Source organism: Mchenga conophoros, linkage group LG14, assembly GCF_057382185.1.
Source record: "Mchenga conophoros isolate Kocher_MC1m ecotype Shallow Benthic linkage group LG14, M_conophoros_male_GT1.1, whole genome shotgun sequence".
NCBI lineage: Eukaryota > Metazoa > Chordata > Actinopteri > Cichliformes > Cichlidae > Mchenga > Mchenga conophoros.
The window spans coordinates 26,646,559-26,662,633 of record NC_140539.1 but is presented as its reverse complement, the minus strand read 5'-3'; the positions used below and the strand labels follow the sequence as shown (position 1 = coordinate 26,662,633).

At 40.1% G+C, this 16,075-nt stretch overlaps 1 pseudogene; it reads left to right on the top strand.

The window, feature by feature from the left end:
* Positions 1 to 7,854: 7,854 nt before the first annotated feature.
* Positions 7,855 to 10,870, top strand: LOC146559901 (extracellular calcium-sensing receptor-like; annotated as a pseudogene).
* The last annotated feature ends 5,205 nt before the right edge of the window (positions 10,871 to 16,075 follow it).

Here is a 16,075-nt window from a genome sequence, read left to right as displayed (position 1 = left end):
AAAGTTCACCGTTAATCTTTATTTTTGCAGTTGGGCTATTATACAAAGCCCTCAATATTGTAATGATGGACCCATTAAACCCAAATCTAAGCATTGCTTGCAATAAAAACTCCCATCTCACAGAGTCGAAAGCTTTTTCAGCATCTATCAATAATATATCTGGTATTTTATTTAAACATGTCTAATAATTTGCATTCATTAGCGTTCATTAGTCAAACCTCAGATGCAGGAGGAACAATACAGTTTTTGTTCTAGTTGCTGGATGAGCTCTTTATGCTTTCAAGGATATTTGAGGGTTTGTGCGAGTTTGCCCCACCATTCTACATGTGTTTTGTGGACTTGGAAAATGCACTAATCGCATCACATGGAGTGTATTTTGGGTTGTGCTTCTGGATTATATGGTGTCTGGCCCATTGTTATGAGACATTTGGTTCTTAGTTGCAACAGTTAACTTTCGTAATCACTTCCTACAAATCATCAACTTGTCTGCTACACCCCATTTCTAAAGGACTTCTCAAAGATGTTTTACCATTAGTTAATGCTTTAATCTTAAAGCCATGAAGCCAGATGACATGTATCAGTTAGTTAAACTGCAAGAATGTCTTAAAGACATAAAGACTTGGATGACCAAAATTCTAAGTTCCTTTTTCTAAATTCAGATAAAACTGAGGTTTTTGTACTTGGCCTTAACATTTCTGGAACATGGTGTTTAACCAGATACTTCCTGGAGTTCCTCGAGTTGCTTTTGACCTGTTTAAGACTATGCTTCCTCTTTACCGTCACCCAGCCAGCCTGTTTCCCTGGCTGCTTGGGATAGTCTGCTACAGGGGACTGGCTAGCTATGTGGTTTTCAAGGGTGTGAAGCCGAGTCTCCAATTCATTGATCATGGCCTCCAGAGTTAAAAATAGGTTACATTTATTCCAAGCAACATAATTGCTAGAGGCTGAGGAGTAACTAAACATCTGACACAATGAGCAGGAAAGTGCAGGAGGGACAGGTGAAGAGGCCATGCTGATAGCAAGGTGGCTACGAGCTAAAATATGTCCTTCAAAGTGCATCTTAAACAAATATGCAGGAGTGCATTTCTTACATTGGCATAATATTGTTAAGGTTCACATAATATTGAGGAAGGAGAGTACAAACAACCATGGTCCAGAATATCTTGGTCAAACAATTGATTTTAATGAATACAGGCGTGGGAAGACCACTCTGTATGCAGACAGGAATTAATCTTCGACTTAATCAAAGCATACACAGATTTTTATAGCATCAGGGTTTGAATTAACGACGCCCCTTCATACGTCACAGACAGAATATATACACACGTCAAATCAAAACCACAATGACTTTTAACACAGTTTAAAAGAACGTTGTCTTCGTCTCGTCTGGAACACGAGCCCCACATCCTACCAGACGCTGTTCCTCTTTCCAGAGACAAACATGACCAACCTCTCACCTATAAATGAGTCTACTAATGTGTGTGTGTGTGTGTGTGTATGTGTTGACCTTACATGCCCTCTCATCTCACCCGTTGCACTTCTGACCTTTTACCAGACCAGAGGCTCATCCTTATGTGTAATAACCTAACTGAAACTATATGTACTATGTTGAATAAATGTTTTAATCAAGAACCTCTACTAAGAGCTTAGTAAAAGAATATAAAAGTATAACAGACAATTTGAATAACCTAGTAATTCAAATAGCCTCGTCTAACCTGCTCAGAATAACTTAGACTCTGCTTTCACTTCTGCAAACTCTCTGCAACTTCCTGTCAGGCTGCAACTTAGTCTTTCTAAAAGACACACACTGTTTAAACCTCTGAATACAATATCAATGCTGCAGATTATATTATTAATGCAATGGTAATGATGATGATTATTTAACAATAGCAGTAAAATAATTTCCCTGCTCCACAATATCTCTAAAATCAGAAACATCCTGTCCCAGAGTTATGTTGAAAAACTATGCCTCATAGTACCATATCATCCCAAAAGTGCAATTTGACTGCTGGCTAGGGATGGGTACCGATATCTGACATAAACGGTAGTAACCAGACCAAAAAGCAACGCACATTTCGGTGCTTTATTTCGGTGCTTTTTTTTTTCTTTCCTGAATTCCACCATGGCCGGTCCCAAGCCCGGATGAGAAAGGAGGAGGGTTGGGCGTTGGGCTAGCAACTCGACCCCATAAAAACTTTTACCGCTACGGAAACGACAAGAGAGAAATATCGAATACGAGATGTTAGCGGTGAAGAGCGCCGTCTGATGACTTGGAACGTCAGAACTTTAGTCCAGAGTGGACGGTTTGCACAAGTGCTGCGCGAGTTTGAGCGATACATGTTGGACATCTTGGGCCTGAGCGAGGTAAGATGGACTGGAAATGGGCGAACGAGTGGCAGCCGCACTGGTCAGTTGGCGACCAGTCTCTGAACAACTGATCGTGGCAAGATTTATCTCCACCCATGAGAAAACCACTGTGACTGAAGTTTGTGCTCCGACCGAGGACGCCGATGACATGGACAAGGACGCCTTCTACGACGAGCTTCAAATGGTTCTGGACGAGGTGCACCGGCATGACATCGTCATACTCATGTGCGACTTCAACGCAGAGATTGGACCTGATCGAAATGGCTTTGAGCAGATGATTGGCCCGCATGGATCGGCCGCGAATACAAATGACAATGGCCTGCGATTGACTAGTTTCTGTGCGGCAAACAATCTCTGCGTCGGGAACTCATACTTTCGTCATAAGCAAATTCACAAGAAGACGTGGAAAAGCCCTGGTGGTCTAACAGCAAATGAGATCAACTACATTTGCATATCGAGGCGATGGAGGTCAGCTACTGCTGACGTAGTCACTCGACGCGGCGCGGATGTTGGGTCTGACCACTATCTTGTTATGGCAAAGCTCCAGTTGCGGCTCAAACGAACAAGACAAGATGCTTGCCTCGTACGCCCTTTCGATGTTGCCAAGCTCAAGGATTGCGATTTCCGCAACCGATATAACGCTGAGATCCGAAATCGCTTTGCCATCTTGAATCAGTTACTAATTACTGATTACTTCCCCAAAAACGTAATCCCGTTACTTTACTGATTAGGGAGCAGCAGCCGTTCTTCTCTCGGCGAGTAGCTTAATGTTGTCTGTGTGTAATTTACGTTGAGTAGGCTAACCACGTTATTAAATTAATGCATGTAAGGTGAACTAGCAAACACAGTCATAGTTACATGCGGCTGTCTTCTTGTTTGATGGCAGATACTCCTTTAACCCTGGCCAAAAAGGCTAAAATTACCAAAGAAAAAGTGGACGAAATTCATAGGGCAGCGACAAAATTTATAGACAAAGATCTCCATCCATTTTCAACGGTGGAGTAACCATAAAACAAAAGACTGCTAAAAATAAAAACATAAGAGGTTTTTGGACAACGTTTGTGTTCTCCATTCTTTAAGCACCAGTTCTAGCACCGTTTGAGCACTGGCACCGTTTCAAAAGTACCGGTTTGGCACTAGTATTGGATAGAGATGGACCGATCCAATATTACGTATCGGTATCGGTCTGATACTGACCTAAATTACTGGATCGGATATCGGAGAAAAATAAAAAATGTAATCCGATCCATTAAATATCACGAAAGCACCTCACAAAACTTGCAACACGCCGTAACTCACCTCAGAATGTTAGCACGTCGGAGCAGTATGCATCACGTGATAGAGCAGCACGTTTAAGCTTGATCAGCTGTTGTTAGAATGTATTTAATATTACTTTCTACTCGAGGATCTTTTTCTACGTAGCTGACGCTGGTAACTGTGCAGGGGCGGATATAGCAAAGTTTAGCCAGGGGGGCCGATAGGGCATTAACAGGGAAAAGGGGGCACAAAGACATACTTTTCTTTCTTATTCTCATTTAAAATGTCTAGCTTTTAATAAATAATTATCTGACACCCAAAGTTTTAATTTGATGCAAAATGAATAGAAGTCCATTACTGTATATAGTGACTATTAAGTCTAATATATATACCCTAGTAAGCTATAGTACTTTTTCCTTTGGGAAGGTACCATCTGTGCAGTCTGCAATTTTGTTGAAGAAAGATGTTGAATCTATTTAATATTTCTTGAAAAATAATTGATTTCTGTGCATTTTTTTTCACACTGCATCAAATTAAGGTTGATTACGTCAATTAAGCATCATGAGGTGGAGCGTGAGGGGTGGTTCCCTATTTTTTATTTATTTATTTTTGTTGTTGCTGGGAGTTGGAACCCTATTAGTTAGGTTGCTTAATATTTATGCTAAGTACTCTTTAAAATACCAGAATAGGGAGGATGGTGTAGGTTTAAGTTTATTAGATTGATCAGTATTGCTGAACTATGACATTTTTTTTTGCATACAGGTATAACAGAATAGCTTTAGTGTAGTTGTTGTTTTAAACTTGAGTATGAACTTATACAAAATGCAGCAAGATATTTAAAAAACAGTTTTGTTGATTAAAAAACACTATATCGGATTCATATCGGTATCGGCAGATATCCAAATTTATGATATCGGTATCGGTATCGGACATAAAAAAGTGGTATCGTGCCATCTCTAGTATTGGATAAAACCTAAACGATACTCATCCCTACTGCTTGCTTGTGGTTCAATACACCTAGACTATTTTCAAGATTAGGCTTAAAACTTTACTTTTTGATAAAGCATATAGTTAGAACTGGATCAGGTGACCCCAAATCCTCCCTTAGTTAAACTGCAATAGGTCTCGGCTGCTTGAGCCTTCCCATGTTTCACGGAATGTTTCTTTTTCCTTCACATTTTTTACTCGCTGTATGTTTATACACTACTTTGCGCTGAATCGTTACTTGTTATTAATCTCTAGCTCTCTTTCACATATTGCCCCCCCCCCCCCCCCCCACACACACACACACACACACACCCACCCCCAGAGACTGGTTCTGCTGGAGGTTTCTTCCTGTTAAAAAGGAGCCTCTCCTTCACACTGTTGCCAGAGTGTGCTTGCTTAGAGAGGGGGTCATCTGCTTGTTTGGGTCTTTTCAGGGGTTTTTTGTATTATTGTAGGGTCTTTACCTTACAATATAAAGTGCCTTGAAGCAACTGGTAAAAAATGTAATGTAATGTAATGAATTGAACTGAACTGAACTGAACTGAACTGAACTGAATTGAATTGAAATGAATTGAATGGGCTGGAGACTGCTTGCTCAGTGTCTCAGACCTGGAGGAAAAAAAAGTCAAAATGAACTAATACTGAGTATGACATATCTATCACCCACCTGGCTCTCATTCAGAGTTTCTTTCTGACTTCTCTAATGGTAAGCTCTGTATCCAGGCTGACAAATACCAAAAGTTCTGTTGAAACAAATAATCTTTTAACGTTTTCTTGAAAAAAAAAAGTATGAATTATTTTGCAAATAGAATTTTAAGAATTAGAGAAAAATATTTTTTTTTAACAATCTCACAGGTTTATAATTATGTACAGCAAACAGATTTTCTCTCTTGAACTCCCTCCACAGCCGTGGCTCCAGGGTAAGGGTCCAGTAACACTGTGCAACTGAACTGCTTCCTCTCACCTCTGACCAATTTGCCTTAGAAGACCCTACCGGGGGGAGATAAAGCTCCCTGACAACATAGCCATTGGGATCACTGGAAACTATAAACCAGTCCACCACAATAAGGTGCCAATTCACTGAGATGTTTCTGGCGGGGCACAGCCCAAAGAAACGGCATGACCTGATCTTCTGTAGGCCCACCAACACCAAAGTGTCTCTTCATTAATTACTTTTTCATTTACTATGTACTTACACATTGCATTTAATCATTACTTAGTATTGGTCCCTGGCTGACAGTTTGTTTTTTGTCCTGCCTTCCTCCCATCACAGATGTTTTCCCCTCCCTGAACATAGCTCTGTCAGTTTTCTTTCTAGTAAAAAGGAGTTTTCACTCCCTGCTCTTTTAAATTGCTTGCTCATAGGGTGTTATTTTATTGTTGAGGTTTTCTTTTTTTATTGTCTTTACCTTACTATATAAAGTGCCTTAAGGTAACTGCTGGTGCTATATGAATAAAATTGAATTGAATTAAGTTTGGTTTATTAGGTTATTAACATGGAAAACTGAAACAGGCAATTTTCCATTTAATACTCCCGATTCTTATTATCAAACATGTAATAACAAATGTGATTACACATGAACTACGAAATTTGGTAACAAGCTTTATCATTGGTGGGATTGTTGGAAAGCAACAATTCTAGTACAATTATTGCTTTGGTTATTCTGTTTCTTCTTCTTCTTAATAATAATAATAATAATAATAATAATAACATCATTTGCCAGCTAGCCAGTCTCACACAGTTTGTTTTAGGCAAGCCATTCACACCTCAAAATAATCAGCTTGATCATGCGCTACATGATTCAATTCAGAACAACACAACCACAGCACAAAGTAGGGGACAAGTAGAAGTCACATCCATACACAATGGACCCCAGTCCAACACAATGCAATACAGAGTCTGGGATGTAAGGAGGCTCCTGCACTGTTTGGGTAGCATTTACTCCCTATTGTTGTGATACAAACTCCAGTAATAAAATGAGGTTACTTCTAGATTACTGTCACTAATTTGAAAAAAATCTTCCAAAGGCTACGTTATCACATTATAGCATATAGATTATCATATTGTTACTAAAATTACTCAAATAAAAATACTATATAACTATAATATATAAAATATAAAATTTTTGCCTCATAGACATTGTTATTTTACTTGCCATTCATGATCACTATTTATTATTTCACTAATTAAATTTCAGTTTCTTTAAATTTAAAAATCCATAGTTGATACTCCGCTTCCTGTTCAGTAACATCTTGATAATTTCATAGAAATAAATTGTAATTTTTTATTATTTTCTCCCTACTTAAAAATTAATACCCCACTATTATAATGTTAGTTCTAATTTGTAATATAAAGTCCAGCTGAAAATATTTTACAAGAAGAGAACACAGACATGGAAACACTGTAGAGGTTACACTCAAGACTTGATCAACCACCACTGGATAGGGGCACGCCCTCTTGAAGAAAACAAAAAAGAAAAAAAAAACAGCCTTTGTCAAAATACCTATATAAACCAGTAAAACTCTCTTACACTCATATACAAACCACTGACATCAGGCAGGGATGGAGACAGCGGGTCTTACAATTGGTCTGATATTAGCAGTGTATTTTTTTCAGCTGAACTCAGTTATTGTGTTGGCTGTGTGCCTAGATTGTCTGAATTATAGGAATAGGTTTACAGCAGCTCATGCTGGTACACTGGTTTCATCTGTGAACTGTAAGCTCCAGGGTAGCACTCGTCTGCCAGCATTCTCAATGGATGGAGATTTTATTATTGGGGGATCGTTCTCCCTTCATGCCTACATGGATACATTTTATAACAACTACTCTAGCATACCAAAGCCTGTGAAATGCAAAGGGAGGTCAGTAACAGTGAGATATGTGTGATAACAACATATTGGATTGTATAATGGGGGATTAAAGTTGACATGTATTGTGTTTAAAGGTGCTGAATTATCTCTGTGTCGCACCAAAAACAAATGTAAAGCAATAATGCTGGATAATTTGCAATTTTTCATTTAATTTTAAGTTTTATTCCAGTTTTAAAAGCTTCATAAATTAAAGTGTGTTAAGCAACAGTTTCATAAGTGTCAACCCAGAAAACAAAAGATAAATTCCAGTAGTTATCTGACAGTGGTTCAATCCTCCAAAATGTCCTTCATATGTAGCCTTGTAGCCTTAATTCTAACACTTGCTTGACTGTCTACAGCATTGACACCCGTGGGCTGCACTTCTCACGTGCAATGATCTTTGCCATAGAAGAGATTAATAACAACACAGACCTGCTACCTGGAATCAAGCTTGGATACCAGATCTATGATTCATGTGCATTAGTGCCTGTTGCAGTGCATGTGGCATTTCAGTTTCTAAATAGCTTCGACCCTGTGTTTTCCACTGGTAACAATTGTTCTCAGTCTGGTATGGTGATGGCTGTTGTCGGGGACTCTGGGTCTACACCATCCATCAGCATTTCACGTCTCATAAGTCCCTTTAACATTCCTCAAGTATGTATTTTTTTTAATTTTGGCACAAAATTTACATCTCCATAAAATTTGAATGCACAGTTATTTAATGAGTAGCACTGTTTTTTTGTTTTGTTTTAGGTTAGCCACTTTGCCACATGTGCTTGCTTGTCTGACAAGCAGCAGTACCCAAATTTCTTCAGAACAATTCCCAGTGACCAGTTTCAAGCTGAATCACTAGCCAAGCTGGTAAAACACTTTGGCTGGACTTGGATAGGTGCTGTTCGGTCAGATTCGGATTATGGAAATAATGGCATGGCTTCTTTTCTCCAAGCAGCACAGAAAGAGGGGATCTGTGTGGAATACTCTGTATCTTTCTATCGGACAGACCCACAGAGCAGAATTCAGAAAGTAGCAGATGTTATCCGCAGGTTTCTATATCACAGATATAACATGTGGATTATTGTATGTGTTGAAATTAGGTTCCTTTTTTAAGTAATATTTCATGTCATATCATGAGACAGTCAAAAAATGTTTTTAATGCTTTATGTTGTATCTCAAGGTCTAAAGCTTTAGTTGTTGTGGCATTTGCATCTTTTGGAGACATGAAGATCCTGTTGGAGGAGCTTTCACGTGAGCCTTTCCCAACTCGCCAGTGGATAGGCAGTGAATCATGGGTAACCAACACAGAATTAACGAGGTTCAGTTTCTGTGCTGGGGCCATTGGATTTGGTATTCCGAAGTCTGCAATCCCAGGTCTCAGAGAATTCCTGCTGAATCTCTCTTTCTCTGAAGTGGCTGCTTCGTCAGTGCTCACTGAGTTTTGGGAGGATGCATTCAACTGTAGACTGAAAAAAAGTAAGAAAGTTTTCTTGCTTACAGAAAAACATCTAATTTGTAAGATTTATCAAAATAAAAAGTATGAAATCTAGATCAAAGTTCAGTGGTGAAAAGATATGTTTATGTTTGTTCATTTTTCTGTAGGTGCTGCTACTGTAGACGAGAAAGTTTGTGATGGAAATGAAGACATACAGAATCTACAAAGCCAATACACTGACACGTCTCAGCTCAGAATTACTAACATGGTGTACAAGGCTGTGTATGCAATAGCACATGCCATTCATAATGCAGTGTGTCATGGAAAAAATGTCACAACTCAGTGTGACAAACTAACCAACTTAGAGCCCAAACAGGTAAGATTAAACGTATATGTTAATGTCATTGTCTTTTATTATTTCTGATCTCACATGGATGACGTGTAATATTACTATTAATTTTTAAAATATCAAACTTTTTTTATTTCTTTTCTTTCTGTCTTAACTCATCCTTTCAGGTTTTAACTGAACTGAAGAAAGTAAATTTTTCCCAAAATGGTTATGATGTGTCTTTTAATGCTAATGGGGATCCTGTGGCTATCTATGAGCTGGTAAACTGGCAAAACCACGAGAGTGGCAACACTGAGATAGTAACTGTAGGACTGTATGATGCGTCACTACCAGTGGGCAAGGAGTTTAGAATTAACAGAAACATAAACTGGATGGAAGATAGCACAAAAGTAATGAGTCAAGAATCTATATAATTAAATTCAATGAGTATGAAATCCTTATAGCTGTGCAGAAAATATTTACATCTATTACACTTCCTTTATGTCTTTGACAGGTGCCAGTGTCAGTGTGCACTGACAGTTGTCCTCCAGGAACTCGTAAAGTACTGCAGAAAGGAAAACCCATCTGCTGCTATGATTGTATACTGTGTCCTGAGGGAGAGATTAATAATATTACAGGTAAAACTGAATGATGATTATTATCAATATCTGTAAAATTGAATAAAATAAAAAAAGAATCTCTCTTTTTCTTTTTTAAAAAAATGTATTTCTTTGATTTAGATTCAGCTGACTGTTTACCCTGCCACAAAGAGTTCTGGCCTAACTCAAAGAGAGACACCTGTATCCCTAAACCCATAGAGTTTCTTTCATTTCAAGACATCCTTGGAATCATCCTGGCCACATTCTCAGTTCTGGGTGCCTTACTGGCCATTATCACCGCAGGTGTATTCTTTTATCACAGGACATCTCCAATTGTCCGAGCCAACAACTCTGAGCTGAGCTTCCTGCTGCTCATCTCTCTCACTCTGTGTTTTTTATGTTCATTAACTTTCATTGGAGCACCATCTGAGTGGTCCTGCATGCTGCGCCACACTGCATTTGGGATCACCTTTGTGCTCTGTATCTCCTGTGTACTTGGGAAAACTATAGTGGTTTTAATGGCTTTTAAATCACATTACTACACTTCCAGGTAGTAATGTGATAAAATGGTTTGGTCCTCCACAACAAAGAATGACTGTTATGTGTTTCACCTTTATTCAGATTTTAATATGTACTATTTGGTTGGTAGTGAGCCCTCCCTTTGCAATAAAAAATCTAACCACATACAAGGAGAAAATCATCCTGGAATGTGCATTAGGCTCTGCTATTGGCTTCTGGGTTGTGCTCGGTTATATAGGCATACTTGCTGCCTTTTGCTTTGTTTTAGCTGTTTTAGCTCGCAAATTACCTGATAATTTCAATGAAGCCAAGCTTATCACCTTCAGCATGCTGATATTTTGTGCAGTGTGGATCACCTTTATCCCAGCATATGTCAGCTCTCCTGGAAAATTTACAGTGGTTGTGGAAATATTTGCCATTCTGGCCTCCAGCTTTGGACTAATGCTGTGTATATTTGCCCCAAAGTGTTTTATCATATTGTTTAAACCTGAGAAGAACACGAAAAAATATTTAATGAGCAAAAATCAGTCATAGTATATTAATAATTAAAAAATTCTTAATATTGCAATTGTGAACTGAAATTGTGCTTTTTGTACTTACATGCCAATAGTTAAATTATTTATTATTCATATGTGTAACTCTTTAATATGTGAATGTTTTATTGTGATTTAAGCACATAAATAAATGATGGTAATGGTGGTAATACATTTATTTATTTATTGGCGCCTTTAAAGACCCTCAAGGTCCCCTTAACCCTTTAGAGCCGGTCGGAGCAGGCACGCTCTGTTTTGCATAACTATTTTTAAATCCCGGTAGCTCTGCAACCACGTAAGCTAGCGCAATAATTATTTTTGCATATGAAACCGGAGGAGTTGTACTTACATCTTATGCCATCAGCTTGTCCTAGGTCACAGTTTCCTTCCACATATAGCTTTGCAAAAACTGCATAAAAAGCGCTTGCAGGAACAAAAACATGATATTCCAGAAACACGCCTTGCCGATCCAATCAGCTGTTCATAACACTTCCTACGTTGGAACAGACGTCAGCGCGAACTTTTGCATGTCCGCCATTACCTGCCCGAAACCGGAAGTGATGTCATTTTCGCGGAAATGTAGTTCTTTTTTACCATCAGGGCCTGAGGGCCTAAACTGGTGTTTTTAAAAGTTATCTTTGACTTTATGACTTTCTGTGTCTTTTCTGGGATGCTTAGGACTCATATTGCATTGCTGTAAATAGTTTATTTTGATGCATATGCTGCTTTTTTGCAAATTTGCAGTATAATATTTATTTTCGTTTTTCCTGCAGTATATAAAAATTGGTGTATTTCAAAAATAAAACTATGAAGACACTCAAAATAAATTTCCTGTGGTAGGAAACTATTTTGTGCAACTTTTTTTTTATTTACAGTTTTGAGGGATAAGCCTCTTAAATTTCTCTAACTAGAAATATATGTTAAAAAAGCAAAAACGATTTTCAATTTTTTTGTAATTTATTGCACTTTTTTGCAATTTATGTAATTACTCTGCACTTAATGAATATATATTATTAAAATCTGGGCTATAATTGTTGTATTGATGTATAGCAACTTGAAATGCTCCCAAAAATGGCACCACACCATGTAAAAATATAATATAAGCTCTGGCGGACTTGGTTCTATGGTAGGTCTTAAAGGGTTAATTAGTACAATAAAAACACAAGGTAAATGAAAAATAAAAAAAACAAGTATGAAAGTATAAAAGCAAGTATAAAAGTAAACACGGTAAAAAATCGACTAAGATGGAATCATGATGTAGGGTATTCAGTTTTTAAATAGATGAGTTTTAAGACATGATTTAAGAGTGGAGAGAGCGTTTGTAGTCCGGAAACCTGATGGAAGTGCATTCCAAAGTCTCGGGCCAGAACAACTAAAGGCTCTGAGTAGTCAGGAGAGCAGGTGGAACAGACAAAAGGGAAGCTGAAGAAGACTGCAGTGTACAAGGGGGTGAGTATGTATGGAGAAGATCAGACAAATTTGGGGGAGCGAGGTTATGCAGTCGTGAGCTCTCAGAATTGGCTCTCTGAGCAAAAGAATGACAACACCACGGAACGCAAGTTTGATACCATCATGGGGAAGCTCGTGGTTCTCCAACGGGAGATTGAGAGACCAGTGTCAGAGTGTTAAAGAACAGCTTTGAAATTCTCATGAGTTGTTGCAAAAGAAAAATTACCATCATAATCCGGCTACCCCTTCGGCGCCAGCTGTGGGCTCAAGGCTAAGGCCGAACAAAAACTCCCTGATAACGACTGTGTTGAGTCTGTTCCTTCCCATTCCATGCAAGGCCACCTGGGTTGGCTGGAAGACTGTTTACTTAGCCTGGCAGGGCGAAGGGCACTATCTCAGCTGAACTATGGACACGCACACACATACATATACTGATACTGATAAGCACTCACTGACGCATCACCCTCCTCCCCGGATCCAACGCCACCTCCAACGCTTACCTCCCCTCTGATGTGGACATCGGGTCAACTGGAGGCGCAGTCAAAGATTGCAGCGGTCCCAGATCAGATGTACACACTGGAACACTTTCCCATGTTGCTTGTCTGTGTTTATTGTGTTATGGTGTGTTGATACCTGTGCATTCCTGTATTATCCTTTTGTGTTACACATTTCGATGTTTTTTTCCTCGCTACCTAGCCTGACCTGTCTCCCCAATGTGATGTTTGTGTATTGTATGCAGTGTTGGTCAAGTTACTTGAAAAAAGTAATCAGTAACTAATTACTGATTACTTCCCCCAAAAAGTAATCCCGTTACTTTACTGATTACTTATTTTCAAAAGTAATTAATTACTTAGTTACTTAGTTACTTTTTAAAAACACGATTTACAACCTGAAGAGGTGATAAAGCGATAGATCTTTCAGCCCAATTCTACTTTTTCTACATAATCCATTATACAAAATGTAATCAAATGGAAAATTCTCTTTTTTTTAACTTGTTTTATCAGTTTTAATCTTTTAACTTTATGCATCAAGCAAAAATTTAATTATATGCAACATTCTCTGACTTGAATAAATTAGTTTAACATTTAAACCTATTTTCTGCACATTCCAGCACATAAAATAAAATATTTTTTGTGTTTACACTCACTCTTTCAAATAGATGCAAGTAAAACACAGCAGAAAATAAATAAAGTCAAAGACTCAGCGGTCCTGTTGCTCTATTTTCGCCTGTAAAGCAGTACAGCGGTAGGCAGAGGTTTACCCTGGTGCAGGTGTGCCGCGGTCAGTTGAAGAATCCACGAGTTTCTCTGTGAATTTCCCATTACGTCGTTGCGCACTCGGTGCTTGCTTGGAAGTTTAGGGGTTTTTTTTCGCTGGTTTTATCAGAATCAGAATCAGAAAGGGTTTTATTGCCAAATGTTGAGCGGGTTTACAACATTAGGAAATTGCTGCGGTGCTTCAGTGCAAACATACTGTTATAAATTAAGCTTAAATAGACATGAAAATAAAAATGAGAATAAGAATTAAAAATGCTAAGTAGATAGATATATACATGATATATACATGAGTGCAGGTGGTGATCAGTGCCAAACATGGAATGATGCAGTGAACACAGCGTAGGGTCATGTGTTAGTGGTGGGAACAGTCATACGGTTATTGTTCATGTGTTCAACAGCAGAGGGGAAGAAACTGTTCTTATGGCGAGAGGTTCTGGTGCGAATGGACCGGAGCCTCCTGCCTGTGGGGAGCAGGTCAAACAGACTGTGTCCAGGGTGAGAAGGGTCAGCTGTGATCCGAGCTGCACGCCCCATTGTCCTGGAGGTGTACAGGTCCTGCAGAGATGGAAGTCTGCAGCCAATCACCTTCTCAGCAGAGCGCAAAACACGCTGCAGTCTCTGTTTGTCCCTGATAGTGGCTCCAGCGTACCACACGGTGATGGAGGAGGTGAGGATGGACTCGATGATTGCAGTGTAGAATTGCATCATCGTCCGTGTTGGCAGGTTGAATTTCTTCAGCTGCCTCAGGAAGTACATCCTCTGCTGGGCTTTCTTAATGACGGAGGTGATGGTGGGCTCCCACTTCAGGTCCTGGGTGATGGTGGTACCCAGGAAGCGGAATGAGTCCACAGAGGTGATGGGGGTGTCAGTCAGGATGATGGGGGGGAGTGGAGCTGTGTGCTTCCTGAAGTCCACAATAATCTCCACTGTCTTCTGGGCATTCAGCACCAGGTTGTTGTGGCTGCACCAGGACACCAGACGTTCAACCTCCCTCCTGTAGGCAGACTCATCCCCGTCCGAGATGAGTCCAATAACGGTGGTGTCATCTGCAAACTTGATTAACTTGACAGACTGGTGGGTGGAGGTGCAGCAGTTGGTATACAGGGAGAAGAGCAGGGGAGAAAGAACACAGCCCTGAGGCGAGCCGGTGCTGATGGTCCGGGAGTCCGAGACATTCTTTCCCAGCTTCACATGCTGTTTCCTGTCCGTCAGGAAGTCAGTGATCCACCGGCAGATGGGATCAGGCACATTCATCTGGGAAAGCTTGCCTTGGAGATGGTCTGGAAGGATGGTATTGAAGGCAGAGCTGAAGTCCACAAACAGGATCCTGGCGTAGGTTCCTGGGGAGTCCAGATGCTGCAGGATGAAGTGTAGGGCCATGTTGATGGCGTCATCTACAGACCTGTTGGCTCTGTATGCAAACTGCAGGGGGTCCAGGAGGGGGGCCATGAGGGTCTTGAGATAGGAGAGAACCAGGCGCTCAAAAGACTTCATGACCACAGATGTCAGAGCCACGGGTCTGTAGTCATTTAGTCCAGTGATCCTAGGTTTCTTGGGGACAGGGATTATAGTAGAGGACTTGAAGCAGGCAGGCACATGACATGCCTGCAGTGAGGAGTTGAAAATGCCAGAAAACACTGGGGCCAGCTCGTTTGCACAGTGTCTGAGGGTGGCAGGAGACACACCGTCTGGGCCGGGAGCTTTTTGAGCATTCAGACTCTTAAACTGCTTCCTCACACCTTCTTCATGAATATGAAGAGTTGTGGTGGGAGGAGGTGGTGTGAAATCCTCTTTTGTGTGGGGTGAGGAGGGGGGTGTTGTAGGTGAAGTGTTTGAAGGTGGTGATGGCTCTATGGAGGGGGTAGAGGTGGGGGAATGAGTGTCCAAAGTGTCTCTATTGTTGGGGCCGTTGCAGGTGTGAAGGCTGCCTGATGGCTCGTCAAAACGGCAGTAAAAGTCGTTGAGGGTGTTGGCCAAGAGCAAGTCATCAGTGGAGTGGGGGGTTTTAGGCTTGTAGTTGGTGATATTCCTAAAACCTTTCCACACAGAGGCCAAGTCATTCACTGAGATCTGCTGCTGCATCTTCTCAGAGTGCTGGTGTTTAGCAATGTCCACTTCTTTAGTGAACCTGTACTTGGCCTCTCTGTAGCAGTCCCTGTCTCCGCTTCTGAACGCCTTTCTCTTTTCCAGCCACAGCTTTTTGAGTTTAGGAGAAAACCAGGGTTTGTCATTGTTATAACTCACCCTGGTGCGTGATGGCACAATGCTGTCCTCACAGAAGTGGATATAGGAGGTGACAGTGTCCGTAAACCACCGTTATGGTGGTTTTATTTTTTTTTTGTACAGTAGGAGACTAACACTGAATAAAACTAATTTATGATCTGAAAAATGCATGTCCAATACAGCACAGTTCTTCAGGATGACACCAGTGCAGCAGAGAAGATCCAAAATATGTCATTTGGAGTGTGTGCAAATAGCCA